Consider the following 27,028-nt stretch of genomic DNA (forward strand, 5'->3'; position numbering starts at 1 on the left):
CTTAGAATTCACAAAAAGAATCAAAATGAAATCACATCGCCAGAAAATGATTACGAGAGGGCAATCCTGGAGTTGCAGAAAGATAAAATCAAATAACCTGTATATCCATTAGGTTTTCAGGTACTGCAGCAGATTTAGAGATTTTTGTATCAGAAGTATGCTCATCTACAGCTGCCAGGAACATGTTAGTTGCATATTGCTCGATGTTTCCAGAAATGTAGCTAATTGCATAAAGTTTGTTGGCCACCTGACACGAGGAAGACACTCTTTTAATCAAATACAACACCTTCAATTCATGCTTTTTTCTATGTACTACGTGTTAGAGTAGATGTCCTGTAAGCCAACTGTTGGATAGAGAATTTATTGACTCAATTGTAATAAACAATCTTTATTTTAATATAATTTATGTTGGAACTTTTCAAGTTCGCAATCTTGATTTTGATGTTAACAAAACTTGTTATTGTGTTTCTAACATATTTACTCAAGTGTGAAATTGTTAACACAAGAAGCAAGATGAAATTGAATTTTGCACAAACTCAATTTCTGGCGAGCTTCGGTATTTTGATGATATCTCTCAACTGGATTATCCAAATGACAATCCACCAACTAGACTGATTAGAAAACTCAATTTGAAACAAATCGTATTTACGTTAGTTGGGCAAAATCGGATGTTATCATGGTCTAACTGATCGCTCAATTATCGAACTGATCACACGAAAACAGCAATCAGTTGAGTTTGAGCAGCTGCGGTATTTTGGTCATATCTCTCAGCTCGGTTATCGAAATGAAGCGATTCAGTATGCGTTGGAAAGATAAGACGATGATCTACAAATCATCTTCAGAAGTAAAAGTCTGAATCAAAGCTTAAGATGCTGATAAATGACGATGAAGTTACTGGTTCTGCACAAACTGAAATCAGCTAGGCTGATTTCAGCACACCAGCTGAAACTGAACCAACTGAACCAACTGTTGACCAGCCAACTGAACTGAACCAGCTGCTGACCAACTGAAACTGAACCAGACCAACTGAAGACCAGTTGAACCAGACCAGCTGAACTAAACCAGCTGAAACTGAACTAGACCAGCTGAAGACCAGTTGAACCAGTCCAACTGAACCAGTTGAACTAAACCAGACCAACTGAACCAGTTGAACTGATTGACCAGTTGAGTTGACCAGAGTTGACCAGTCGAGAAAATGTCCAGCAAGACGAATTTGACCGTTGCAATTCCAGAAACAGTACAGAAACTTTCCAACGGTCATATTCCTGTGTCTAACGTATATATCAGTGTTGGAGCCTATAAATACAACATATTGAAGATCAAACAAAAGCTTTTAAAAGTGGATTCAAAGCATGGGCAGTTAGCATGAAGATATCAGCTAGTTGAGAGCGCAAGCCCTTGTGTGAGGATACATTTGAGATATACACTGTAAATGATAAATTCCTCACACACAATCACTCACACATATACAAGAGAGTTGAACTTCAAAGATTAGTTAAGTGAGTCTTGCACAAAGACAATAAACTTGTGTATGTAGTCTTTGCATATGAGACATTAAACAAGTGGCTGATTGTGAGGTGCTGCCTACAATCTTGAGTGCTAGGAGTTCTAGTTGGGTGCTGCCCTTCCGGAATGGGTTTGTACAAGTAGTTGTATAAATCAAAGTCTTCTATTGGATCCTTCCCAAGGGAAAGAAGGGGTGACGTAGGAGTGTTTGAAATTTCCGAACATCCATAAACAAATTCGTGTCTATTTGTTTATTGCATTTGCTTATCATTTCACTGTTTTTAAAGAAGCATTGTTGAAGCATTTTATGTGTATTCAAAAACCAAAATATTGCATACCAATTGTTTGATAAAATGCTTCAACTGAATATTTTTACTCAGTTCAACTTGCATATATTTTAAATGGTTTACAAAATATTTAATCGGTTTCTACGAATGATTATTTCGAGTAATTTTCGCTTGGTTTTTAACCAAACTCGATTTAATTCATCGGTGTTCAATATTTCAAGAACCGAGCTATTATAGCTCAACTGATTACCCCCTAATCGATCCCATCAATTTACTTTTTAATGGTTTCGTTTTTACTTTATCTGTATATCCATGCAATCAGCATAGATAAAGTCTTTGATTATGCTTTAATACAAATGAATCGTAATTCGAAGTTGAAACTCATTTGTAAACACTGCATATTCTAAATTCGTTCCTAGTCGATTCAGCCGCCTAAAACATGGATAAAGATTGCTTGAGCTCGAGACTAGTATTTGTGATGTTGTGTACTGCGTTTCTAGGTAAGGGCATAGAGATGTCAAAACATGCAGATGGGTAGTCATATGATGATTATACCGAACAACCCTCCCTCGGACTTTCCAAGTGGCTATCATTCATCGAGAGGATAAGTCAATGGTTATGATTGTACACCATTAGTCCTTACGACTCGGGACAACACTGAGGTTCTATATGCTAGGGCTGTGCTTTGACTCGTTTACCGGCTCCAGGAGAGTCATCAGGTGGCGAGGTTGGGTACAGTTGCGACACATATAGGAGCCAGTGCATTGTAGTCGGGGATTCACTGCTCGCCTACGGGTGTGGATTTCCTATGTGATCTGATGAAATAATAGTGCGTGGAATCTCTGGCCAGAATATGAGATGTACGTTAGAGAAGGAGTTCTTCAACCGTAAATGCGATGCCACTATTTATAGTTATCACATAGTTATCAAATTATTATGCAACCCTCGATGAACCAATGGTTGCAGATTCGATCGGGATATATGAGATAAAGGGACCGTACTGTACGTTAATCATAATCGACTGGTTCTTGCAGGCACTATCAGTGATACCTAGGGGATCATGGGGCGATGCTACTAGACGCTCTTACCATTATCCGATGGGTGCAATCAGAAATGAGTTCTGACATTCTCAATCAATGTGATGATGAAAAGAATGGGGTTAACTAGAGTAAGACCGAATAAGAATAAATGTTATTCTGAATCACAAAGAGTTGTGAACCTACGGCTAGTTGTATCCCTGAACCATTGAGGGTCACACAAGCACTGGATCGTTTGTTCCCGTTGAGAGAATAAATTCAAGGAGTTGAATTTATATTATGATATAGTAAATTCAAGGAGTTAAAATTATGATAATTAAATTTTGAGAAAATAAATTCAAGGAGTTGAATTTATTAGATAGTAAATTTAAGAAGTTGAATTTATAAAATTTGGAGAGAATAAATTCAAGGAGTTGAATTTATAGAATTTGAGAATTTAATTTATTAAACTCAAAAGTTGGGTTTATTAAATATTAAATTTTGGAGGTGATAAATTCAAGAAGTTGAATTTATAATTTAAATATTAAATTCAAGTGTTGAATTTATAATTGATTTAATTTATTAAGCTCAAAAGTTGAGTTTATTAAATATTAAATTAAATATATTGGGAGTATGTTTAATGAGCTTGTAGGAGTACAAGTCCAACATATTAAATAATTAAAGTTATCAATGGACTTTGATTAATTAATTAAACTAGTTGGACTAGCCCAATTAATTAATCAAACTCATTAATGTTAATTATGGCATTTAGGTCAAGGCTATTGTTTTTAATGAAATTAAAAGGAAAAATGACCTAGCCTCCTACACTCTCCTAATTGTGATTGTCGAGAATCACATCTCAAAATTCTCCAAAATTTTTGGCCACCTTTTCAAGAAAAAGAGATTTGAGTCCTCTTTCAAATTTTTGATCTCAACGTAAAAATCTCTTCTAACTTTTCTAGTGCAATTTAGAAGAGTAACAAATCTTCTAGTCGTGGAACTAATTAGAAGGATTGAAGGAAAGAGTTTTTGAAGATCGTTCGTAAGGATTCATCAATAGCTAGATCCGCATATACCGGATTAGTTGGAGCCAAGTGATTTAATTCACTAAAGGTATAATTCTAACACACTATGAATGTTTGATTATAAAACCATACAAGTGTCCAAATATATCTTGAATGTCAAGAACTAATAAAAATTTTAAAACATCCGTTGTGTTTGGGCACGAGAAAACCGGGATCCAACAGTGCTATCAGAGCCAAGTTTCTCTATATCGTATGATTTTAAATCATATTGAATAATTAATTTCTAACCACACAAGAAAATTTTTCAGAAAATTGTAGCACCATAAAATTTATTTTTTTCAGAAATAAAAAAAATTTCGAATCTGCCCGGAACTCTTCCAGGCAGTCCCGCACGGTGGCGCGCACGGCGACGGCGTCGGGACGCCAGCCCGCGGCGTCAGGCACGCCAGCGCGCAGCGGGCGCCCGGCGTCCGGCATGCCTGCGCACAGCGTGCCCACCAGTGCCCGATACGATCGGGCAGCGCGGGAAGCGGCCCGGGAAGGTCTCAGGCACTGTGCTGATTATTGAGCTTGAATTGTTTGGGCTTAAGGTGCGATTTTCTGATTTTTTCCAAAACTTTGGATTAAATTGATATTTTTTGAAAATAGTTCATTTTAATTTTTTTTTGAAAAATAATTTTTGGAAAATTAATAATTTTCTTGTAAAATAAATAATTAGAATATGATTTTAATTATTTATAGTAAAAATGAGTTTTACAAGAAATCAATTAATATTGATTTCAATTGGAAATTAAATAAAGGTGTTTATTTAATTTATTAAATTCTTTAATAATTGTGGTGGTTAGTAATAAAATTATTAGATGTATGATTTTTCAGTTAATTAAATTTGTTTAATTAATTGATGTTAATATTTGATATTAAATGCATGAAGGATGATCGAGAGCCTTGACCAATGTGTTAGGTGTATGTTATGATATTTTACTGTTTTATTCGTTTTGTTAATATTTGATATTATTAAAGTGGGCCTGGTTTATGGCTCGTTCCCACCCCATGAGATGTATCCATTATGTGTCATGGCTATTAAAATGTAATCATTAGAAATAGTGGGAGATCAAGACTGGAAGATGGTGGGCCCGATGAACGAGATGAAGACATGTAAAATATTGGAAGCTCTTGTAATAGTTGCATTTGCATCCCTGCATTCACCTAGGTTTTGGACCTTGGATCCATGTATGGATCCCATAGATCTAATAGTGTTGGCGATCATCCTTATTTATTGTTGAATGTCATATTATGATATATGCGATATATAGTAGTATGCATGCATGTATATTATTAGATAATATAGTTGCATGGATCCGGCAAACATACAAACTCGTGGCACGCGATTTTTAAATTAAAATGATGAGACAATTTTAAAATTAAAATCCCTCATTTTGAATATGATTCAAAATTTATATCAAACCACAAAAGTAAAAAATTAAAAGAGTTTAATTTTCCTTGCCTTCCATCAACCGTGGTTGCATGTTGATTGATACCCGCGGACAGTGGCTGGCTCATATTATTGGGGAGGCCTGGATGTCGGAAAGCTGTGACTTCCACCGGACATATGATGTGAATTGAGTGGAACTCTCATGACTTCGGCTCATATTATTGGGGGAACTCATGGCGACCGTATACTACAATTCAATATTGATGGGTCGGTTTGACACACGAAAATAAACGGCGTCATATTATTGGGTCCTTATTAAACGTTTGGCAAAACACACGGAGGTTGCATATGGATGCAATTGGATTCTACCTTTTAGAAATTATAATTGGCTGATATTATTCGGGATTATAATTGGCTAATTGGACTCTACGTGTCCACTAAGGAAATACGATTTTCCTTTTTCATCAGAGGATGGTGAAAATGTCAAAATAGTGGGAGGGAGATTTATAAAATAAAATCCATATTTTATATCTTAAAATTATTTTAAAATAATCAGCAACCATTTTTCTGTTTCCATATCAGTATATTTTCGATTTCGTCACGTAATCCATTTTTGTTATTAACAAGCTAACCAATTCTAATTTTCAAGACTGGTTGGAAAAATTGTTCTAAATTCGGAGAAAATGACATACACACTAATGTCAGTCTTATTGAACTGACAATGCATGCAAGATGGTGGGACCATAGTGTGCAAGCTAAAGTGTAATGTGCTCGCTTTTATGTCAAATGAACTGTAAGGACAATTTGAGGAAATGTTGAATGTTGCTGACATTCGAATAAACATGCAAGAGTTGCATGGTACATGAAACTCGTACAGTGATGCACACCATTTTAAAAGCTCATGACTACATGCATGCAAGATGGGGCTCTGGTCCATGAGCATGGTGTACATATGATTGGGCTTATTGAAAATGTGGTGGGCCTGAAATATGTGATTCCTAACGAGTTAATTGATGACATCAATTTGTTGTCTTTCTCTTCCCCATTTGACGGGGTTATGGTGAACTTCAATTTGAATAAGATAGATGATAGCCTTGAAGAGCTAGTCAATATGCATATAACTTATGAGATCACCATAAAACAGAAAATTATTGTTTTTCTTATGGGCCTCTCGTCAGACGAAAATGGCCCACAAGGTAAGGGAAATAAATGTTCTGCCCCTCACAAGAAAAACAATCCCAATAAGAGGCAAACTTTGAAATACACTTAAAAGGCCTACAAAGCCCGATAAGTTAGAACATATTTATTTCACTGCAAGAAGTCCGGACATAAGAAATTATATGTGCCAGAAATATTCTGAAAATGATAAGTGAATGTCCAAGTAAACATGATTTCAACAACAAACAAAAGAAAGTTAGATTATCCAAATCCCACACAAATATGGCACGCTAGACTATGTCACATTTCTAAAGAAGGATGCACAAACTAGTGGGAGAAGGCATGTTTGACTTGTCAGACATAAATTCTCTACCTACTTGTAAATATTGTCTAAAAAGAAAAATGACAAAGACTCCATTCAATGGAAGCCTGGAACGTGCGCATGGTCTGTTGGATTTGATCCACACAGACATTTGTGGCCCGCTAAGTGTTAGCACAGAATATGGGCAATCCTACTTCATTACCTTTACTGATGACCATTCGAGGTATATGTATGTTTATGAAACATAAATCTGAAGCATTTGAAAGGTTCAAAGAATTCAGATCTGAAGTAGGAAAACAGCTAGAAAGGAGTATCAAGACACTTCGATCTGATCGAGATGGAGAATACTTGAGTGCTGAATTTTGGGTTATCTAAAAGAGAATGAGATTCTCTCACAGTGGACTCCACCAGTAACACCACAATTGAATGGTGTTTCTGAACGTCGAAATCGAACCTTGATGGACATGATTCGATCCATGATGGGATTCACTGAATTGCCTACATCATTTTGGGAATTTGCGCTTGAAACTGCTGGCAATGTTGTTGAATAATGTCCATACTAATGTTAGAGTAGGTGCCCATCGAGCCAAGTGTTAGCCGAGTGTTCACAATGAAACTCTATGTATAAGCAATCTTTATTTTAATAATATTTGAAATTATTGTTTTGGCAAATCTTTATCTATATACCAATGCTAGTTGCATAGATAAAGCCCTTGAATATACAAATAGTAGAAAGAATATGAGATGCTCATATGATGAGTATCATGAAACTCATATTTGGAATACTGTATATTCTAAACAGTTCCTAGTCGATTCAACCGCCACTAAGAAGGATATAGGCCGCTCGAGTTCGAGACTAGTATCTGCGATGTGAGTACCATGTTTCATTTGTAGGGGACATTGTGATGTCCGAGCATACAGATAGGTGCTCCTTGTAGAGTGCACTGAACAACCATCCATAAAGGACTTTCCAAGTGGTTCTCACTTATCGAGTGGAAAAGTCCTAGTTTATGGTTGTACACCATTAGTCCTTATGACCCGGGACAACATTGAGACTCTATGTGCTAGAATTACACTTTGACTTGTTTACCGACTATCATGGGGTCATCAGGTGGCAAGGTTGGGTGTTCTGTCGAAACATATAGGAGTCAATGCATTGTAGTCGGGGATTCACCGCTTACCTTCGGGTATGGATATCCTATGTGTTCTCATGTATATGTAGGTTGAAAGTCTCTGATCAGAGTATGGTGGTAATTATGAAAGGGGTTTCATAGATTACACCATCGATGCAACTACAACATGACACATAGTATCGATTCATTGACAACTCTCGATAAACCAATGGTTGTCGAATCGGTCGGGATATATGAGTTGAAGGGACCGTACTGTACGCTAACCATAATTGAATGGTTCTTGCAGGCACTATCATTTGATACCTAGGGAATCATGTAAGCGATGCTGCTAGGCGTTTAACATGATTGGTTGGGTACTATCAGACTTGAGTTCTGACGTTCTTGTTATCAAGGAGTTGATAAGTAAGAATGGAGCAATTGGGATATGCTCATATAAGAACATGTTTAGTCCGAATCACATGGAGATGTGAAACCACGGCTAGTTGTATCAATGAACCATTGAGGGCTACACAAGTACTAGCTTTCTAGATCCCGTTGAGAAGTAAAAATAGTTCAATGTGTTGAACGGCTTATAAATGAGTGTATAAGCGTTGAGAAAAATAGAAGTATGACTTCTATGAGAGAAATGTAATTTTTAATTTATGAATGTGTTCCTAAATTAATAATAGGCCAAGTAAATAATGTATTTGAAAATTGTGATTTTCATAAACATTATTATGGACTAAATTAAATTAATTCAAGTGTTGAATTAATTAAATACTAGTGGGCCTAAGTAGAGTCCAAATAATTAAATTAATTCAAGTGTTGAATTAATTAAATAACATTGGGCCTTGTAGAGCCCAATTGGAAATAATTATTTAACTAGTGGGCTTGAGTAAAATCAAGTAAAGTCTAATTGGGCTCAAATATGTTTGAGACCATTTAAATAGTCCATGGGCCTTGTAATAGTTACAAGCCCAAGTCACATTGCATGCTTGGGAGGTGAAGAGTTGGGGAATACTTTTGACTAAAATAATGCATGGCATGCAACCTTTTTGGATCAACTTTTTGCACTACCAAGACAACTCTTCCCTCCCTCATTTTGATCACCTTTGGCCGAATTTTGAAGGGAGATTCTCTCCAAGTTTTTCTCTTCTTTTCTTCTTCAAGTGTTGAGGAAGAAATATTCTTCTCCTTGAAAAATCCTCTTAATTTTCTGGTGCAAATTAAGAAGGGATCTACCTAGTTGGTGGTGGGCTTAATAGTTGAGCAAGGAGTGCTCAAAGGAAGCTTGAAGATAGTGTCATCCTTGAAGAGCCAAGTTGTTTACAACTTGGTTGGTGCCATCATCGACCTCAAGAAGTTGATAGGTAACGATTTTCTCAACACCCTATGTATGATATTGGTGTTTTATTGTATTTGCAACACAAACAAAGAGGTGGCCGAAATTTTCGTGAAAAAATTCGATTTTTAAACTTCCGTTGCGCTTCCGGTCACCGTAACCGATCATCTTTCAACTAAAGCAGTTGATAAAACACCATATGAGATATGGATGGGAAAAACTCCCAAATATTCTTACGAGAGAATATGGGGATGTCCTGATTACGTGAAGCAGACAGTTGGAGACAAATTGGATAGTAGATCCACTTTGTGCTACTTTGTAGGATATCCAAAGAATTCTGTTGGATATTATTTCTATCATCCCAATGAAGCAAAAGTGTTTGTTTCAAGAAATGCCACCTTTTTGAAAAATAAATTTCTATTAGATAAATTTCTATTAGATAGAAAATGCAAGATGATAGAACTTGAAGAAATTCAAGATACTCCCTCAACTATAGAAGTTGAACCCGTTTCCCAAGAACCAGTAGTTGAAGTACAAGCTCCTAGAAGGTCTGATAGGGTTATTAGACCACCTGCAAGATATACGCTTCTTCATGAACAAAGCCGTGATGAGCATTGTGTTGGATGTGATCCAATGAATTTCAAAGAAGCAATATCTGATACTGATTCAATCAAATGGTTTGAAGCCATGCAGTCTGAAATGGACTCTATGTATTCAAACCAAGTCTGGACATTAGTGGATCCACCTGAGGGAATCGTTCCCATAGGATGCAAATGGATCTACAAAAGAAAGCTTGGGGCGGATGGGAAGGTAGTGACCTTCAAAGTAAGACTGGTTGCAAAAGGTTATACTCAAAGGCAAGGAGTTGAGTATGAGAAAACTTTTTCACCAGTTGCTATGTTGAAGTCCATTAGAATACTACTAGCCATAGCAGCATGGTATGACTATGAGATATGGCAAATGGATGTAAAGACTGCATTCCTCAATGGAGACATCAAAAAGAAATTTATATGTCTCAACCTGAGGGATACACATCAGTGGGAAGTGAGCATAAGGTTTGCAAACTTCAGAGATCAATATATGGTCTCAAGCAGACGTCAAGGAGTTGGAACCTCAGATTTGATAGCACTATCAAAGATTTTGGTTTTGCTAAGAATCCTGAGGAACCATGTGTGTACAAGAAAGTTAGTGGAAGTGCAATGACATTCTTAATACTTTATGTTGATGATATCCTGCTCATTGAGAATGATGTAGGATTACTACAATCAACTAAAGTATGGTTAGCAAGTAAATTCTCCATGAAAGACATGGGTGAAGCATCATATGTATTGGGAATACAAATCTATAAAGATAGATCAAGAGGATGCCGGGGCTCACCCAAGCCACTTATATCAATACCATTCTGAAGAAATTCTCTATGGAAGAGTCCAAGAGAGGATACTTGCCAATGTGTCATGGTGTTACTCTATCCAAAGCTATGTATCCCAAAACTGATGAAGAGATAGAGATGATGACACGTATTCCATATGCGTCAGTTATTGGTAGTATCATGTATGGTATGATATAGACACGTCCTGATGTTGCTTACACTCTGAGTGTTACAAGCAGATATCAGGCGAATCATGGTCCAATGTATTGGAAGGTCGTGAAAGATATTCTTAAGTGCTTGAGAAGGACTAAGAATTTGTTCATGGTCTATGGGGGTGGAAAATTGAAATTGGAAGGCTACACTGATTCTAGCTTCCAATGTGACGTAGATAATTCGAAATCGACCTCTGGTTTTGTATTCATGCTAAATGGTGCGGCTGTCTCTTGGAAAAGTTCCAAGCAAGAAACCGTTGCGGATTCCACCACTGAAGTTGAATACATTGTTGCATCTGCTGCAGCAAAAGAGGTAGTTTGGATGAGGAATTTTGTCCAAGAGTTGGGCGTTATTCCTAATGGAGTTGATCCAGTCCCGTTGTACTGGGACAACACTGGTTCCGTTGCGCAAAAAATGGAACCAATGTCTCATCAGCGATCCAAACATGTACTGAGCAAGTTCCACATCATACAGGAGATTGTGGGAAGAGGAGACATATCGGTCGAAAGAGTTCCTCTGCAGATAATGTTGCTGATCCACTTACAAAGCCCTTTCCAGGACCATTGTTTGAAAAGCATCGCTAAGCAATGTGATTAAAGTTTATGGGTAGTTGGCTCTAGGGCAAGTAGGGAGATTGTTATAGTAGATGCCCTGTAAGCCAACTGTTGGCTAGGGAATTTATTGACTCAAGTGTAATAAACAATCTTTATTTTAATATAATTTACTTTTTAATGGTTTCGTTTTTACTTTATCTGTATACCCATGAAATCAGAATAGATAAAGTCCTTGATTATGCTCTAATACAAATGAATCGTAATTCGATGTTGAAACTCATTTGTAAACACTGCATATTCTAAATTCGTTCTTAGTCGATTCAACTGCCTAAAACATGGATAAAGGTTGCTTGAGCTCGAGACTAGCATATGTGATGTTGTGTACTGCGTTTCTTGGTAAGGACATAGAGATGTCCAAACATGCAGATGGGTAGTCATATGATGATTATACCGAACAACCCTCCCTCGAACTTTCTAAGTGGTTATCATTTATCGAGAGGATAAGTATGTGGTTATGATTGTACACCATTAGTCCTTACGACCCGGGACAACACTGAGGCTCTATATGCTAGGGCTGTGCTTTGACTCGTTTATCGGCTCCAGGAGAGTCATAAAGTGACGAGGTTGGGTACAGTTGCGGCACATATAGGAGCCAGTGCATTGTAGTCGGGGATTCACCGCTCACCTGCTGGTGTGGATATCCTATGTGATCTGATGAAATTATAGTGCGTGGAATCTCTGGCCAAAGTATGAGAATGAGTTCTCCAACCGTACATGCGATGCCACTATTTATAGTTATCATATGTTATCGAATTATTATGCAATCCTCGATGAACCAATGTTTGCAGATTCGATCGGGATATATGAGATGAAGGGACCGTACTGTACGTTAATCATAATCGACTGGTTCTTGCAGGAAACTATCAGTGATACCTAGGGGATCATGGGGCGATGCTACTAGACGCTTTTACCATGATCTGATGGGTGCAATCAGAAATGAGTTCTGACATTCTTAATCAATGTGTTGATGAAAAGAATAGGGCTAACTAGGGTAAGCCCGAATAAGAATAAATGTTATTCTGAATCACAAAAGTTGTGAACCCACGGCTAGCTGTATCCCTGAACCATTGAGGGTCACACAAGCACTGGATCGTTTGTTCCCGTTGAGAGAATAAATTCAAGGAGTTGAATTTATATTATGATATAGTAAATTCAAGGAGTTGAATTTATGATAATTAAATTTTGAGAAAATAAATTCAAGGAGTTGAATTTATGATATAGTAAATTTAAGAAGTTGAATTTATAAAATTTGGAGAGAATAAATTCAAGGAGTTGAATTTATAGAATTTGAGAATTTAATTTATTAAACTCAAAAGTTGGGTTTATTAAATATTAAATTTTGGAGGTGATAAATTCAAGGAGTTGAATTTATAATTTAAATATTAAATTCAAATGTTGAATTTATAATTGATTTAATTTATTAAGCTCAAAAGTTGAGTTTATTAAATATTAAATTAAATATATTGAGAGTATGTTTAATGAGCTTGTAGGAGTACAAGTCCAACATATTTAATAATCAAATTTATATATGGACTTTGATTAATTAATTAAACTAGTTGGACTAGCCCAATTAATTAATCAAGCCCATTAATGTTAATTATGGCATTTAGGTCAAGGCTATTGTTTTTAATGAAATAAAAAGGAAAAATGACCTAGCCTCCACACTCTCCTAACTGTGATTGTCGAGAATCACATCTCAAAATTCTCCAAAATTTTTGGCAACCTTTTCAAGAAAAAGAGATTTGAGTCCTCTCTCAAATTTTTGATATCAACGTAAAAATCTCTTCTAACTTTTCTAGTGCAAATTAGAAGATGAACAAATCTTCTAGTCGTGGACCTAATTAGAAGGATTAAAGGAAAGAGTTTTTGATGATCGTTCGTAGGGATTCATCAAGAGCTAGATCCGCCTATACCGGATTAGTTGGAGCCAAGTGATTTAATTCACTAAAGGTATAATTCTAACACCCTATGAATGTTTGATTATAAAATCATACGAGTGTCCAAATACATCTTTAATGAAAAAATCTAATAAAAATTTTAAAACTTCCGCTGCGTTTGGGCACGAGAAAACCGGGATCCAACACTACGAGTCCTTTAGTAGTCAACCCAACACCAATTGTCACCATGCCCTTAAAAAGAAAGTGGTAATTTGCCTTACCAGGCGAATGGCTTTTGCACGAACATCATCCTTCGAATGAACAGCACACTGCACCTCACATTAAGAGAAGTTAGAAGTTGGCACAAGTCTCCACAAATACAAATTTAATGTATTCACAAGTATTAGACAAGCATGCTATTAATGTCCATGCTAAGCTTCTTACTACTACTACTGCATGCATCAAGTCTATTTGACATAAATATTCACAACAATTTCTGGACAGATAGTGGCAACTACACTAAAATAATGAAACAGCTAAACAGACATAAGATTCATTTCATGCAAAAAAAAAAAAGCGAATAAAAAGGAAATTGTCACGAATTTGAGACAAAGAATCAAGAATTGTTCTACTGAAAATTTTTAACCAAATCACATCATCGACAAGATAGGCGTAAAAACAACAATTCTATTGTATCATTAAATTTTCTTTTGCATCCACACCAGTTACTGATAGTTCGAATTCGGATCCAAAAGGTTATAATCCAACAAACTATCCTTCCAATTATTTCAAATTCCTCCACTTAGAATCATCCACAATTTTGTGATCAAAGTCAATTACAACATCAACCATTCCATCCATAAGAAGATAGTTGATGTAGTGCCCGAATTCAGTACACGTATAACCCGTGCATTTATTTAATTGTTAAATATTTTATTTAAGTCTAAAATGATTTTAGTGATGCAGGATTTATTTAAATTGCATTATTTTAATGTTTATGTGATGTACGTTAAAATATTTTTCGAGTTTCATGTTTCACGGCGATTATTCGAGGCGGGAACGAGGATTGAGACCGGTGACGAGTTTGGCAATTTTTTTTGTGGTATCTTATTTTAAGTTAAGGATGGGCATTTTAATCAACGTATTTAGTTTTAATATTTGAAAAGCCTAAATTTAATTATTAGATGGATTTGAGGTTTCCTTAAAATCTTTAAAGAATTTCCAATCGTGCATTTTAAACTTTAGTGGGTTAACATTTCATTAGAATTTCTAAGTAACATTTTTTTACTAGCATTTGAATTAGCATTTTTATTTGTATGTTAATTATGTGATTAAGCAACTTAATTCTCCTAATTAATCACCTAAACACACGCACACACCCACTAACTCACGCACACATTCACGATAGCACACACATTCACTTTCATTTTCAGTTTTTATTTTGAGAGCAATAGATATTAGGGTTCTTGAGAGAATAGCAGCCGACCTTTCCTTTGTTCCCCCAGCAAGGTTTCGGTGATTATATTGCCAGAAAGTCGAGCCGCAAGTCGTCCTGGATCAACCTCGCTTCTTTCCCGCGTCAGTGTCGTCATTTCGGTATTTCAAATCATCAAAAGGCACGTATATTCTGTTATTGCTGCATCGATCTCGTCATATTATGCGTTGTATTGTTATTTATGTGTAAAAATACATGTGTGATACGTAAGAGTTTGAGCAATTACGTTTAGAACATTTTTGAAACCATTTTAGATCTAAAATTTTCGTTTTTGCTGTATTTTTAATTATTGCGATTTTTCGGTCGCGTTTTTGAGAAAACTTTCAACACGAAAATTGTAGAATTTTTTGATACCTTCGCTTTGACAGTAAATACGAAATTTTTGATATAAAAATTGAGTGAGATATGACGTTTTTCGTGGGACTGCTCAAACTTCGTTTTTCAGAAAATTATGTATTGATGGGTTCTTGAGATTTTATTGTTGCAGGCTTCGTTGGAGATTGACGGGTGATCGTTGCTGCATCTAGGTATGCGTAGTATGATGTTGGGATGTTATTTGATATGCCGTTTAGTGTCGATAGGTACGCGAATGCAATAGAAATCGTAGGAAACAAGTTGGTGTCAATTGCCAGGTTTTTGAATTGTATGTGTCGTAGGGTGGAAATCGTTGCTTTGGGTGCTTGTACGAAGTTGGGTCGATGTTATGGCATGCTAGGATGGGTCTCGGGGTGTCGTTTCATGGTCCGTACGATCGAGTCTAGAATGATAAGCATAGCATGTATTGGAATTTCGTGAGTTTGCACTTCCCGCAGGTACACGGACCCGGACACGGACCTTGGCACGGGGTCCGTGCCTTCGTTTTCTCCTTGATGCCATTTTTGCGAGCCTACACGGACCCCCACACGGACCTTGGCACGGGGTTCGTGCCTTCCCCTTCTGCACGACATATTTTACCGAGTCTACACGGACCCTGGAGCCGGACCTGGGCACGGGGTCCGTGTCCCCTCCTTTTGTTGGTACTTTCTTTGCGCAAACACACGGACCCAGTTCCGGGGTCCGTGCACTTCATGTTTTGGGAAAACTTAATTGTTTGCTTTTGGATTTCGTGTGAGGGTTTAGTACATTGATTTAAACGAGGTCAATTCCCAAGTGTTTTAGAACGTCTTAAGTTATTTATGGAGTTTGGTGGTGAACATGAGTACCTATGTCTAAGCAATGCAAGTTAAGTATTTTGAATTCAGTTAGTTTGTGTAGCAACGGCCCCAATCGAAGTCCAACGAATCCCTCAACGCCAAGTAAGTATGTTTGACGTGCAAAGAAAATATTTTCAAGTTTTTGAGGTATGCAAAATGTCTTGTGGCCAATGTATGTATGGGGTTGGAATGCGTTAAATCATGAACGGGGACCAACCCACCCCGTTAAAGCATGAACGGGTTTAGATCAGGATTGAAAAGCGTTAAAGCATGAACGGGGACCAATCCACCCGTTAAAGCATGAACTGGGGATCTCATGTATGTGGCAGTAGGGTTCGCCCCTATCATCTCAGTACTGTGGTTTAGTCTGATCAGGCGATTATGTTATGGGTCACTTGCATTGAAACATATCTCTACGCAAAATAATGAAGTTCATGCATGTTTATGTATGTACAAGTATGCAAGCATGTTTATGAAAGTTTTTACGTTATGGCGCGTCTATGTTATGTATGAATGTTCAAGGTTACTTCAAGTTCAAGTTTCAAGTATGTATGTTCTATTTTTAAGCTGCATGTGGTTTTACTATGTATTATTCGTTATTCCCAGTTTATACTTGTTGAGTCTTTAGACTCACTAGGCTTGATTGATGCAGGTGAGGATGTTTATGTGGAGGCTGGAGGTGGGGACCAAGGAGCAGGCTTGGACTGAGCGGGAGGCTAAACCCGAGGACCGCCCACGTTTTGAAGTTTTTATGAAATGATCAAAAACTCTGATTTTATGTCTTGATTTATGATGCTTTGAACAAGTAATTTCTTTAGCAAACTTTGTATCTGATAACAATTTAAACGGGGATTTTATGTTTAAGAAAATTTTAAATTTTTCCTCAAATTTTTTTAGTAGTAAAAGTACAGGTACGTTACAGTTGAACAGAATAAATCAGTTCCAGGTTGAATACTCTATACTAATGTATGCCAACTATTCCAGTAGAAAGGAGGTTTTTATCAAGGACTACCAAACAAATCAAAAAAGAGAAAAGGACGACAAAATATTCTCATAGGTATGAACACCATTGAAATAAAATACCAAAAGTATCTTGATAATGCAATCTCACACTCAGAGTACCTTTAAAGCTAAATCCAAGCATGCTTGATGACCGGGTGGCCGCACCAAAATTAAGATCCATGCTGCTCCAAGACCCTGAGTGACATGATCACCATTACGACCATCTGCCTCAGAATGACTTTCGGTGCATAGATCCTCCAGCAGCCTCAATACAGAATCGGGTATAGAAGGAACTTTACCAGTAAGCCGGCTAAAAGACTTGTAGATGCTGGTAAGTTAGCTATTAAATATTTCGCCTGTAATTTAGGTTCAAATATTACTACTTGGTACATTGTAGCAATAGTTAAAGTTAAGAAGCTTTGTACTGTTAGGTAAAGTAAGGCCCGCGTTAAATAAAAAATTCAGCAAATTTGGAATCCCACATCGGGAAATTTTCAATGTTGGTTCAAGAAATTTATTATAAATTGAACCTTACTTGTTTGCTTTTAGTATCCCAAAATCAAAAGCTTTTCAGATTTGATAAAAAGAGAGTGCATAGAAACAAAGAGAGTATTTTTTTTCTTGAGTGCGGAATTCTCTTGTGTGAGTCTAGAGAAATTATTTTCTCGGTATACTCGTGTTTGGGAGTGAGAAATATTGAGTATATTGGTGTATACACTTGTTGCAATATTTCTTCCAGTTATAAAAGTTGCAGTGCTCCGTGGACGTAGCCTATATTGGGTAAACCACAAAAATCTTTGTGTTCTTGTTGGTTATTTTATTCCGCAAGTTTTTTTGGGTACTATATTATCATCTTGGTCGGCATCACTTCGGTGTAATTTCCCAACAACTGGTATCAGAGCCTTGTTGTGAAAATTCTTAAGAATTCTGAGTATGCTCTGTGGTTGCAGTTTTGTCTGATCTTCCACATCAGAAAAGATTTTTTAGATTTTTTGCTAAGGCTAGAGAAGTGATGGTCGGAGATGATAGATCAGGACCGGGAATCAACAAGTTTGACGGAACAGATTTTTCGTTCTGGCGGTTACAGATAAGAGATTATTTGTACAGTAAGAAGCTGCATCAACCTTTATCAGGAAAGAAACCGGAAAAGATGGAGGATGATGATTGGGAGCTCCTTGACCGACAGGTGTTATGTGTGATACGACTGACCCTAACGAAGAATGTGGCACATAACGTGACGGAGGAAAAAACCACAGAAGAGATGATGTCCATTTTATCGGACATGTACGAGAAGCCATCAGCAAACAACAAAGTACATCTCATGAAAAAGTTATTCAACTTAAAAATGGCTGAAGGTGTTTCGATGGCTAAACACATCAATGAGTTCAACACGATTGTTTCTCAGCTAACATCGGTTGAAATTAATTTTGATGATGAGATTCATGCACTTATTCTTTTGGTGTCTTTACCAAATGTTTGGGAACCAATGCGGGCAGCAGTTAGCAACTCTGTTGGAAAAAGAAAGCTACAATTCAATGGTGTCAAGAGATCAAATTCTTGCTGAAGAAGTTCACAGGATGGATTCAGGGTGAAGGAACATCATCGAGATCTGCTCTAAATCTCGAGAACAGAGGAAGGGGCAGGAGTGGCGAAAAGAGTTCTAACCGATGGCGTGGTAGGTCCAAGTCAAGAAATGGAAAAGACAAAAGCAACTTTGAAAAGAATTTGAAGTGCTGGAGCTGTGGTGAAACTGGTCACTTGAAAAAGAACTGCAGATCAACGAAGAATAATGCCAATGCTGTCACTGAGGAAGTACACGATGCTCTGCTATTATCCATGGAAAGCCCTGTTGATTCTTGGGTTATGGACTCGGGAGCTTCGTTTCATACCACTGGTGATATCGATGTATTTGATAATTACATTCCTGGCTGATGGAAAACCCTTGGAAATTGTTGGTATGGGTGATGTACGGATGAAGATGTCAAATGGATCTGTCTGGAAAATCAACAAAGTCAGGCATGTATCAAAATTGACACGCAATCTGATGTCGGTGGGATAGCTCGATGCTGAAGGCCACAATGTGACCTTCGGTGATGGTTCTTGGAAAGTGAACAAAGGAGCCATGATTGTTGCTCGAGGAAAGAAAACTGGAACACTGTATATGACTTCCAGTTGCAGAGACACATTAGCAGCTGTGGATGCTGGAGCCAATTCAAGTCTATGGCATTATAGACTTGGACATATGAGTGAGAAGGGAATGAAGATGTTGGTGTCAAAAGGAAAGCTACCAGAATTAAAGACTGTTGAACATCAACTATGTAAAAGCTGTATCTTTGGAAAGCAGAAGAAGGTGAACTTTTCAAAAGGCGGTAGAGAACCGAAAGCAGCAAAGTTGGAGCTGGTTCATACTGATGTATGGGGACCATCTCCTGTTACATCCGTTGGAGGCTCGAGATACTATGTCACATTCATTGACGAGGTTTATTTTCTGAAAAATAAATCTGATGTTTATGAGACCTTTAAAAGGTGGAAAGCCATGGTGGAAAATGAGACCAACTTGAAGGTGAAGTGCTTACAGTCTGACAATGGTGGAGAATATGAAGATGATGATTTCAAGAAATATTGTGCACAGAACGGGATCAAGATGGAAAAAACCATTCCTGGTACACCTCAACAGAATGGTGTAGCTGAAAGGATGTACAGGACCTTGAATGAATGCGCAAGGAGCATGAGATTGCATTCTGGGTTGCCAAAATCATTCTGGGCTGATGCTGTTAACACTGCAGCATATCTGATCAACAGAGGACCTTCGATACCGCTTGACTGCAGAATACCCAAAGAGGTATGGAGCGGCAAAGAAGTAAATCTTTCTTTCTTGAAAGTGTTTGGATGTCTATCCTATGTTCATATTGATTCAGCAAGCAGAACAAAACTTGATCCGAAATCAAAGAAGTGCTTCTTTATTGGTTATGGAGATAATGAGTTTGGTTATCGTTTCTGGGATGACCAAAATCGGAAGATCATTCAGAGCAGGGATGTAATCTTTAATGAGCAACTTCTGTACAAGGACAAGTCAGACATTGGAGCTGGAGATGAATGTCCTGAAGTCAAGAAGACTGATGAAGTGCCATTGACATATATTCCTGTGATTGAATTGAAAACTAGTAACCAGGAAGATGATGAAGAAACTGCACAAGATGATGACCCACAAACTCCGGTGATTGAACTCAGGAGATCTTTGAGAACCATTAGACCACCTGAAAGATACTCTCCTGCACTTCACTATATTTTGCTGACAGACAAAGGTGAACCGGAGACCTATGAAGTGGCAATGCAAAATAATGATTCAACCAAGTGGGAGTTGGCCATGGAAGATGAGATGGATTCACTGTCATCCAATCAGACGTGGGAGTTGACAGAACTTCCGCAAGGCAAAAAGGTGTTACATAACAAGTGGACGTACCGGTTAAAAGAAGAGCATGATGGTAGCAAGCGGTACAAGGCAAGACTTGTTGTAAAAGGCTTCCAACAACGGGAAAGAATTGATTACACCGAGATTATTTCTTCGGTGGTTAAATTAAGCACTATCAGGACTGTACTTGGACTAGTGGCGAAGGAAGACTTACATTTGGAGCAGTTAGATGTAAAGACTGTGTTTTTTCACGGTGACCTAGATGAAGAAATTTATATGAAACAGCCACAGGGATTTGAAGTATGGGGAAAAGAGAGAATGGTGTGCAAACCTTCAGAAGAGCTTGTACGGTCTCAAACAAGCTCCAAGGCAGTGGTACAAGAATTTTGATGGATTCATGAGTGAAAATGGTTTTCTAAGGTGTCAAGCTGATCACTGTTGTTATGTGAAAAAGTTTGACAGTTCTTATATCATACTACTGCTATATGTAGATGATATGCTGATAGCTGGAGCTTGTCTGGAAGAAATTGATAAACTCAAGAAAAAGATTTATCAAAGGAATTTGCCATGAAGGATTTGGGTGCTGCAAAGCAAATCCTTGGAATGAGGATCTTAAGAGACCGGGTGAATGGATTCTTGAAGTTATCTCAAGAAGAGTACGTGAAATAGGTGGTTAGCAGATTTAATATGGATGAAGCTAAATCTGTGAGTACTCCTTTGGCTAGTCATTTCAAACTAACCAAAGCACAATCACCATCGACGGAGCAGGAGCAGCCTTATATGAATAAGGTTCCTTATGGTTCTGCGGTCGGAAGCCTCATGTATGCAATGGTAAGTACAAGACCAGACATAGAACATGCAATGGGAGTTGTGAGCAGGTTTATGAGTAATCCAGGAAAGCAACACTGGGAAGCAGTTAAGTGGATTCTCAGGTATTTGAAAGGTACTGCTAGTTGTTCTTTATGCTTCAGGAGGTCAAAATTAGGCTTACATGGTTTTTTCGATGTCGATATGGGTGATGACCTGGATGGCAGGAAAAGTACTACTGGATATGTGTTCACATTAGGTGGTACAGTTGTAAGCTGGGTGTCTAAGCTGCAAAAGATTGTTGCGCTTTCGACTACTGAGGCTGAGTATGTTGCAGTTACAGAAGCTAGCAAGGAGATGATATGGTTGAAATCCTTTCTGGAAGAATTGGGTCAGAAGCTTGAAGATAGCACATTACACTGTGACAGTCAGAGTGCTATTCATTTAGCAAAAAATCTTGTTTATCATGCTAGGACAAAGCATATACAGGTTAGGTATCATTTCATCAGATCAATGCTGGAAATGGAGTCTTGATGCTGGAGAAGATTCCTAGAAGTAAAAATCCAGCTGATATGCTCACGAAGACGGTAACCATTGACAAACTAAAGTTTTGTTCAACTTCAGTTGGACTGCAAGTGTAAATGGAGATATATGAGCTGCTGCAATGATGGTGTGAAGACATGATTGAAATCAAGTCTTCAAGTGGGAGAAATGTTAGGTAAAATGGGGCCCACGCTGAATAAAAAATTCAGCAAATTTGGAATCCCACATCGGGAAATTTTCAATGTTGGTTCAAGAAATTTGTTATGAATTGAACCTTATTTATTTGCTTTTAGTATCCCAAAATCAAAAGCTTTTCAGCTTTGATAAAAAGAGAGTGCATAGAAAAAAAGATAGTATTTTTTTCTTGAGTGCGGGAATTCTCCTGTGTGAGTTTAGAGAAATTATTTTCTCGGTATACTCGGGTTTGGGAGTGAGAAATATTGAGTGCATTGGTGTATACACTTGTAATATTTCTTCCAGTTATAAAAGTTGCGGTGCTCCGTGGACGTAGCCTATATTAGGTGAACCACGTAAATCTTTGTGTTTTTTGTTGGTTATTTTATTCCGCAAGTTTTTTTGTGTACTATATTATCATCGTGGTCGGCATCACTTCGGTGTAATTTCCCAACATGTACCAATCCCAGAAGGAATTTCTCGTATACAATGGCAGCAGATGATGCCGAATCTGAGATAAAAAGAGAGTGCAGATAGTAAAGAATATGCATTAATGTCCCTGAGAAAGGAAACCAAAAGAGAAAAAGTTGAGGCAATAAAAAACGAACAAGGAGAAACAAAGACTTTTAAACAGTCTTTTATTTTCAAGAAGCCACTACTGTAAGATGAGAGGTCATCAAGACGTCAAACAATGTGGAAAACAAAATTGCTGGAATTTCTATGAGCGTTGAAGAAATGATACCCGAGAAAATGTCAAAATAAAGTCAAATTTCAGTCGTTTATTACGGGATATGGGATGAATCTCAAAGAGTAAGACGTGAGCTTTTCATGACCAACATGCCAGCAACTAAATTATACGTCCAACACAAGATTTAGGCGATTAAATGTCTGATCAATAGATTTATTATAAAAAGCTGCATCCCTGATTTTAAGTGAGATCCTCACACCACTTACACTTCATCAAAACTGAGAGCTGAAATTACTTTAGAGATGGTTGCAGCTATACAATGAAAGAGGGAAAAAAATATTTCAAAAGAGATATTTTTCTTTGTTAGGTAACAATGATTTTCTAGGCAATTAATACATACTCACACACAAATCCTACACTGCCACAAAATGAATTCATGAATCTTTGTCTTTTTTGTGATATTATGTTCTATTCTTCAAAATAACTTTCTTTCCAGAAGTATCGTTACATAAATTATTGATAACACTCAACTTTCAACCTACTATGGTTTAGAGTTAAATATCTGTTTCAACCCCAATCTAAAACTTCATAACAGGTCAACACGACATTTTCAAAGCAAGTCAAAGGGGCATCTCATTCAATGCGGAGCTTTCACCATGTGCGTCAAATTCAAAATGCAATAATATATCATGTTTCATTTCTTATAGTGTAAAATAATGAATTACTCTGACATGTTCATAAAAATGAAACAAATGTGAAAATTCATGTTTCCATGCCTTGTTAGGGACCCCAAATACAAGCTACGCATCTTCGTAATACAGACAGTTATGAATTACAACATAAGTAACAGTTTACATGTCCATGAATCATGGAGTTTCAAGGGCGAGGACACTAAAAAAAAGTTAATAAGCATAAATGGGAAAGGAAACTGCAGTTGGCCCCCCTATCTCACATGAAAAAGGAACCGTTTGTAAAATCCAAGAATTTTAAATTTTATCATTTAAGTTTTATCACGATAGTATATTTTGGATACCAGGATTTATCTATTTGAGGATGTGAGATTTGTAAGATTTTACCAAGATTGAGTGAATAATAATATCGTGTATATTATTATTTGAAATTTCGCAGATAAATGCCTAAGATTTGAGTTGATATGGAGATACCGGGATAAAAATTAGGCAAAGGATAATAAAATCCCTAGAATTCGAAATTTACAGTGTATATATTTGAGAATTTCGAAAATTGAGAGATAAAAGATTTAGAGTTCGAATTTATATCACAGATAGATTACGATTCTCGATAAAGATTTGATTCAGATTCAAATGCGATATCACTCGATCACGATAGCAGCCAACCCCTATAAATAGGAGGGCCCTGTAGACTCGAAAATCACACCACATATCACACCAAATTTTCGAGAATTTGTGCTCTAGTATCCTTAGGAATTTTCGAGCGCGGCGAAGCCCTGCCGCCGTCCAACCAGTGAAGTAGGAATTTCGAAGAACCCTAGCCTTATTACGTTTTTCATCAAGAATTTAAGGTAAGTAGGCTTGTTTTAAATTATTGAATTTCGATGCATATTTTTTCGGTTTTATAAAAATTCGGGCGAGTACAATTCTTCTTCTACACCCTTCTGGTTACGATATTTTGCATGAATAAATGTTTTGACACTGTGAGAATTCAACTTGATATGGGTGGGAATCTCAACCATACGTACCCTTACGCGGTGGGGAGATAACCGCTATACGGCCTCGTCCCCTTAGAGGAGTAAAAATTAGGGACTGATATCAGTAAACCATTGAAAGTAGATGAATCTCAGTGTCGGGTTAATGATGCGCACGTGATAAGAATTATGTTTGCATGGTATGTATATTTCGAAATTGCATGTTGTTTTGTTGTACTCGAACGGCCCCCACTTGCTGAGTATTTCCCAAAATACTCACCCCTTACAACCGTCCCTGATAAATCCGAATAGCAGATTGAAGAAGAAGAATCGGAACAATTTTGGGACTGGTGAATTGTTTTAATCTCGAGAGTTGCTAGTAAAGAGGTTTCTGAATTTTGGTACTCAAGTTTTATGTAAAAACGTTTCCGCATTTATTTCATTAGTTATTTCAGTTGTAAAGACTTTGGTTTTTGAGATTATGATTAATAAACTGGTATTTCGGTTTATACTATGCTACGAGGCTGGTTGTTTCAATTGTGTGATTGTTAAACGATGCCGGTGTCAAATCCTGAGTTTCGGGGCGTGACATTTCAGTGGTATCAGAGCCGCCAGGTTCATAATCCGAGTGGGAAAAATCGAGTTTCAAAAAAAAAAAATCAAATTTCGAAAAAAAAAAAATTCGGCCAAACACCCCTACGCGCACCCCGCGTTTTTCGCCGATTCCGGCCGCTTCCTGTAGTGTTTCTTTGATCAGAGACCAGATCTAGAACCGTCTCGATGAGACGAACAAAAGCCCTCAAACAATTTCATATTTCGCATTCGGATGAAACGGGAATTTCAGATCTACGAATTTGGCGTATGAACCCTAACCCGAAAATTATTTTGTCCAATTACCCTACCAATCCTACTCCGATTTTCAATTCCTTATAGCCAACCAATCTATGATCCATGGGTAACTTTTACCAACAATCAATTTTGAGTTCGGATCATCCAATCGGAAACGCCCAATTTCATTGAGTTAACCGAGTTGCGCGAGTTCCCCGCCAAATTAGGTAGTTTTCCTACCGATTCCTGCCGTGCCACCACCGGTTCTGTGATCCTGACCCCTTCGCCGTCATAAGCATTTGCTCCGACCATACTCCGACGAGTCAACCCAGCCGAGTCAGCGAGTCAACCCGCCAGCATACGTCCTTCGATTTTTTTTTGTAGGAAACTCCGAATTCGGTTCTGTCAACTGTTCTGAAACCCTCTCGACGAATTCTTTCAATCCATATGTTTATCTCTAGACTTTCCATTTTTGGAAAATATCTCGAAAAATCTCGTTCAACGCGTTTCTTGTAGGGCTTATATGTTTATCTCTAGACTTTCCATTTTTGGAAAATATTTTGAAAAATCTCGTTCAACGCGTTTCTTTTAGTGCTTATCGGATTTTTTTGGAATTTTATTAAGGAAACAATTAATATTGACCTATATTGTTGGGATTGTACTTATCTGAGATAAGTTGACTTAAGCTACTGATTTAAGGTGAAATATTTGATTTGGGGACAATAAATTATTTATGGGAAGAAAAAAAAAAACTAGTATGTGAAAATCTGAGATAAGAGTTATAATAAGTTTTGGATATTCCAATATGGAAGTTGATTTTGGGCAATAGTTAAATGTATAAACATTAATTTGGGTTCTTAAAGAATGCTAAGCGTTAACTTTAAATATGTATAATTTTGGGTTACCTTGTCTAAAAGGAAGTTGGGAAACAATATCTTAAGGTTTAAGTAATTTATATTATTTTGAGATAACTCGTAGATTACGATCTTATATGAATAAAATAAGTTATGAGATTATTGCTGGATATTGAGGAAAGTAAGGTTTAGTGCAAGTAAGATTTAACAAAAGCATTAATTGATGATTAATTTCATTTATACAAGGTTGAATAAGATTTTATTTTCTGACGACTGAGTTTTAATTTTTGGGATTTAAATTCAATAGGGTATAGATTGATATTGAATTAAGTTCCAAGATTTTATATGAATTTTTAGTTTTGAGATAGTAATCGTGATAATTTCAAGATAGAATAAAATCATCATCTATTCGTATATATTCAGTGCCGACTTGATTCAAAGCACTTTGGTAAGATTTCGACGTCATCATATGGATGGATTGGTTATCTAAGAGCAGTGCAATAGCAGATTGCCGGAGTAAAAAAAAAAAATTTCAAACTCCGAAACGCGAACCAAGAAGAAATAAGGTATCATGGCAATGCCAAGAGACATAAATACATTCTTTCTGCTTCCCAAACTTGGAAAGCCATTAAATCAGGCAAAAAAAAAAAAAAAGTTTACCTAGCAATGGTGAACGAAGTGCAGGAAAAAATTGAGCTCAAGCTGGAAAATACCCTAATAATGCGAGAATTTCCGAACGTGTTTTCTAGAAGAACTCCCAGGGATAGTCCCGGACCACGAAGTTGAGTTCGAAATTAATCTGGTCCCGGGTGCAGCACCAATGTCGAAAGCACCTTACCGAATGACGCCAACTGAACTCCAAGAGCCAAAGGAACAACTCCAAGAATTGCCAGACAAGAAGCAATTTCAACTGGATACGTCTCCATAAGGAACTCCAGTACTGATTGTGAATAAGGAAGACAGAAGTATGAGATTGTGTATAGATTATAGAGAACTCAATAAGATCACAATCGAGAATAAATATCTTCTTCCAATGATAGACGATTCTTTTCGATCAACTTAAAGAAGTTACAACATTTTCCAGGCTTGACCTGAG

At 37.1% G+C, this 27,028-nt stretch overlaps 1 pseudogene; it reads right to left on the reverse strand.

Moving 5' to 3' along the window:
- The window catches only part of LOC142544326 (uncharacterized), a 166,935-nt pseudogene that overhangs the window by 70,292 nt on the left and 69,615 nt on the right, over window positions 1–27,028 (reverse strand).

The sequence above is a fragment of the Primulina tabacum genome, chromosome 5, assembly GCF_025594145.1.
Source record: "Primulina tabacum isolate GXHZ01 chromosome 5, ASM2559414v2, whole genome shotgun sequence".
Lineage (NCBI taxonomy): Eukaryota > Viridiplantae > Streptophyta > Magnoliopsida > Lamiales > Gesneriaceae > Primulina > Primulina tabacum.